General features: G+C 43.6%; 1 long non-coding RNA gene across 1 annotated transcript in view; it reads right to left on the reverse strand.

Annotated features, from left to right (window-relative positions):
- The window catches only part of LOC116092370, a 23,943-nt gene extending 20,516 nt beyond the window's left edge, over positions 1-3,427 (reverse strand). Inside the window, exon 1 of the long non-coding RNA XR_004119223.1 lies at positions 3,278-3,427. This is a non-coding gene — a long non-coding RNA (uncharacterized LOC116092370). The remainder of the gene's footprint in view (positions 1-3,277) is intronic.
- Positions 3,428-5,113: the final 1,686 nt, after the last annotated feature.

A 5,113-nucleotide genomic window follows, 5' to 3' on the forward strand; every position in this document is an offset into this window, starting at 1 on the left:
CCTGACCGTCCTGGAACTCACTTTGTAGACTAGGATGGCCTTGAACTCAGAAATTCACTGTCTCTGCCTCCTAAGTGCTGGGATTAAAGGCGTGTGACACCACTGCCTGGCCCTCAAAGTTGATTTTTGATGGATTATTTCAATGTCTTTTTCCCCCACTTTACTAATCAGCTATCGGAGTATGGACTATTGAGTAATGATTCCCTATTGTTCTGTATTAAGTTATTGAAACTTTTAATTTTTTCTTTTTTCTTTTTCTTTTTCTTTATTATTATTATTATTATTATTATTATTATTATTATTATTATTATTATTATTATTTTTGGTTTTTCAAGACAGGGTTTCTCTGTGTAGCCCTGGCTGTCCTGGAACTCACTCTGTAGACCAGGCTGGCCTCGAACTCAGAAATCCACCTGCTTCTGCCTCCCAAGTGCTGGGATTAAAGGTGTGCGCCACCACCACTTGGCTTTAATTTTTTCTTTGAATTTAAGAGTTCATTTGAATAACTCCTTCAACATTTCAATATATAAATTTTGGATTGCATGTATACTCATTCTTTTTAAAGAACATTTTATTTCTTTTTATGTATATGAGTGTTTTGTCTGCATGTATGTTTGTGTATACCATGCTCCAGAGGCCAGAAGGGATCCCTTGGCACTGAAGTTACAGGAGTTTGGAAACCACCATGTGGGTACTGGGACTTGAACACAGATTCTCTGGAAGAGGAGCCAGTGCTCTTAAATGCTGAGCCATCTCTCAAGCTGCAAGGTTACAGTTTAAAAAAAGGAGACAGTACATGGGATATTTGGGTACTCTTAGCTCAAAGTCATGAAGCACATGTGTAAAAAATAAAAGTGGTGGACAGAAATACCTCTGTGCATGCTCAGTTTGCACCATAGAGCTTTAAATGGAGATACCTGCCTTGCTCAGTCACTAACACAGGGAAAGGTGCTCTGAAGAGCTTGAGGTGCTTCCACACTTTCCATACTGGCTACATCACATCTTCCCACTCCCAGTCATCAGACATCAGCTTCCCCAGCTTCCCCAGCCCTTGCTTGTGTTTGTGTTTCTTTTCTTCTTTCTGTCTTCCTAATGGGCATGGAACCCCCGGTTGGTGGTATGGGCTTGTGCTCCCTGCATGGTTAGTCACATTAGCATTTGTGGTGGTTTGAATATGCTTGGCCCAGGGAGTGGCCAATTAGGAGGTGCCCTCTTGTCGGAGTAGGTGTGGCCTTGTTGGAGAAAGCAAGTCACTGTGGGCGTGGGCTTCAATGCACCTTGTCCTAGCTGCCTGGAAGCCAGTCTTCTCCTAGCTGCCTTCAGATGAAGATGTAGAACTCTCAGCTCCTCCAGCACCATGCCTGCCTGGATGTTGCCATGTTCCTTCCTTGAGGATAATGGACTGAACCTCTGAACCTGTAAGCCAGCCCCAATTAAATGCTGTCCTTATAAGTGTTGTTGTTCATAGCAGTAAAGCCCCAACTAAGACAGCATTGTTTCATGTTTCATGTGCTTATTGCCCATTCCTGTATCTTCTCTGGGCACTTAAAGGTCTTCTGGACAAGACAGGCTTCTAAGAGGCCACTGTCTCAGTTAAGGTTTTTATTACTGTGAAGAAATACCATGACCATAGCAACTCTTGTAAAGAAAAACATATCATTAGGGCTGGCTTACAGATTGAGTGGTTTAGTCCATCATCATGGTGGAAAACATGGCCATGTGCAGACAGACATGGTGCTGGAGAAGGAGTTGGGTGTAGAAAGAATCCCTTGTGTATTGTATGGATGCATCACCTGTCAATTAAAAGCCTACGGCATATAGCTTAGGCAGGAAATAGAAGGTGGAACAGTAGGGAGGCTAAAAAAAATTCTGGGATTAAGTGATAGGCAGGAGATCCGCCTGGGAAGATGTGAGGAAATGGATTCATGGTACTTGAACATAGGTAACCAACCACGTGGCAAAATATAGATTAAAATAAGTGGGTTATCTTAAATTATGATTCCTGTCAGAGAAGAGCCTAGCTATATGGCGAAGGTATTTGTAAATATATTTTGAGTCTGAGTCTTATTTCTGGGAGCACAGGGATGGGAGAAGAGCCCAGGCTTAACTTTTACAGCTGAGAGTTGTACAGCTTGACTCTCAGGAAGCAGAAGCGACTGTGTGCTACGTTGCGTATAGTTTGAGCATGTGACCTCACCCATCTCTACAGTGATACACTTCCTCCACCAAGGCCATGCCTTCTAATAATGACTCTCCCTGTGGCCAAGCATTCAAACACATGAGTCTATAGAGGCCATACCTATTCAACTGCCTCAGCCACACTGTGACTTTGTGAGTAACTTAATCAGCGAATTACACTAATGAGGATCATATCAAGGGTGTTGGGAAAACAGGCCTTGTTGGGTGGTATATCCCTTTGATCCCAGCACTTGGGAGGCAGAGGCAAGTAGAGGCTGGTTAGCCTATTCTGCATAGTGAGTTTCAGGCTATCCAGGGTTACAAAAATTTGGAAAGGAAATAACACAAAAATAGATGAGGGGGAGGGATGGGGAAAGATTATGTAAACGGATTGGAAACAGTGCTGGATCCATAAAATTAAGAAGGGCAAACAACTGTCATTTGCATGGAAGGCATAGAAGGCAGGAAAGAGAAAGGCAGGATAAAACTAGAGCTTAAACATTTCCAAAGCAGGCGAAGAATTTTTAAGATGAACACGAGAGGCAGAAGTGTGAACTTTACAAAGGCTGAAAAGATAAAAACTGAAAGTAAACCTGGGTGATAAAAAGGTAGTCAGGGGGGAGGTTTAAAAAGGGGAGATTTTAAAAAATCCACTAGCAGCAGCCAGGGAGAGATGAAAGAAGGTTTTTAGGCCAGGGCAGGCTTCTAACAAGTCCTAAAATAGGCAGGGAAACCACAGGTGCTGGCCTATGTAACTCCCTAGCTGTATCTCACACTCAGTGAGCAGGACACACTTCTACTTTTGGACGCCTGGGCAGAGTTTTCTAGAACACTGCATCTAGGAAAGGGCCCCTGGAAGCTACAGCCGCACTTCTCGTGTTTGATGGGACTGCAGAACCTCCGGTCCCACCCTGGTCTCAAGCCAGTATCTGCCTTCTAACAAGATCAACACCTGAGTTTATTCATGGAGAGGAGCAACTTTAGTGGGCGTGGTACGTGGCCTAGAATCAGCTGGATTGGTTGCTCCCAGCATCACGAGCTGAGGCCTACTTTCACCACACTGAGCCCCTCCCATCCATGGCCGCCACAGTTCACGTACCTCACAGATGCAGAGGAAAAAAGACAGTTTTTCAGGTCAGTGCAATGTTGCTTCAGGTATTCTTCAGAAGCACGAAGGAACTTCATGGCCACCAGGCAGAACCCCTTCTGCTCAAAGCATTTGGTGATCGGGCCCACCAAGGCTCACTGCATGCCTATCTGGCTTCACGATAAGGAAGATGTGCTAAAGGTTGCCCATGGTCTGAAAGCCCACAGGTCAGCCGGCTCTGAGATGGACAATGAGAACGGAGAAATGAGAATTCATTTGTTTGTTTTTCGAGACAGGGTCTCTCTATGTAGCCCTGGCTGTCCTGGAACTCTCTTTGTAAACTAGCCTGGCCTTGAACTCACAGAGATCCACCTGCCTCTGCCCACCAAGTGCTGTGATTAAAGGTATACTCCACCCCTGCCCAGAAAGAATTCTTAAAAATATATAAATTAGGGCATGAGAGATGGCTTAACAGTTAGGAGTGCTCGCTACTCTTCCAGCATATTGGATTTACTCCACAGTGCCCACATCAGTTGGTTCCCAGCCACCTGTGACTCCAGTTCCAGAGGGTCTCATGTTCTCTTCTGGCCTCCTCAGATACCTTCATGCACACGGGACACATAGACTCATCCAGGATCCTGCTGTGTTCCCCTCTCCAACAAAATCAACCAATCAACCAATCAAACATCTACCTACCATCTATCCACCTGCCTACCTATCATCTATCATATCCTACTAGTTATAAATCGATTCCTTATCTGACCCATTTTTTCTTTTCTATATGTTAATTAGCCTTTTTATTTTATTTTTATTAATTTTTTTCTTTTTCCTTTTTTTTTTAAATCATAGATCCTTTACTGTTCCTGTCTCTGTGAGTAGCTAAGATCAAGGAGAGAAGAAGCAGAACCGGTTGGCTCCAAGAAGGTCATTTCCACAATATTCCATTTATACACAGAACAGAAAAGCTCAGAGTCACTATTGCAATTAGATGTTGACAGCACAGGATGGAGAAGGGCTGAGCAGGGGTGTTGTTAAACCCCCCCCACCACACACAAACTGGGTGGCTGAGGGGAGTTTGTTCTGCTTCAGCCTAAGAAGAACAGGAAGATCAAAAGCAGTTTGGGAAGGCCAGAACCTTCAGAGATGGCGGGGCGGGAGGCGGTCAGGGTGTGGGAGTGACATTTTGCAACTAGGGTAGAGGGATTGTCTGGCCCCTGCTAAGATTCCACCAGCCTGGAGGAAGTGGGCAACTTGCAACACCAAAGAGGAAGACTGGAGTGCTAAATGCTCCAGGCCAGAGCAGGTAGTTCACAAAGGCTTGCCCTTCAGGGAGATGACAGTACATCCCCTAACTTTTCTGCCAGCGTGCAGTGGTCCTTGGCCTCTTCCTAGAAGTTTGCTCATAATTTATCCTTGAACCTTGCTTCTTGCTGATAGAATCCTTGGAGCTGGCATAGCATAGATCATTTTGTTCTTAAAGGCATACTCTAAGGTCCCAGAAGATGAGCAGCTGGCCCTCCTTGCTGTCCTTGGGCTAAGTGGCATTGTAGAGAATAATGGCTGTCCTGATAGGACAGAATCTTGTTTTGTTTTGTTGTTTTTGACAGTATTTTTTTTTTAAGTTTTATTGCATTATGATGAGAAAAGTTACATGATTTCAATTTATCTGAATTTGTTAACATTTAAAAACATATTTTAAATAAATAGAATTAAATCACATTCTTGTTTCCCTTTTGTATCCCCACTCCTCCCAGAGACCCCCCTTCAATACCTACAATACCTTGTCATATTCCTTAAAATGTATAAAATATTATAACAATAAAAATATGTATTATAAAAATTGTTTGA

Source organism: Mastomys coucha, unplaced genomic scaffold, assembly GCF_008632895.1.
Source record: "Mastomys coucha isolate ucsf_1 unplaced genomic scaffold, UCSF_Mcou_1 pScaffold15, whole genome shotgun sequence".
Taxonomy (NCBI): domain Eukaryota; kingdom Metazoa; phylum Chordata; class Mammalia; order Rodentia; family Muridae; genus Mastomys; species Mastomys coucha.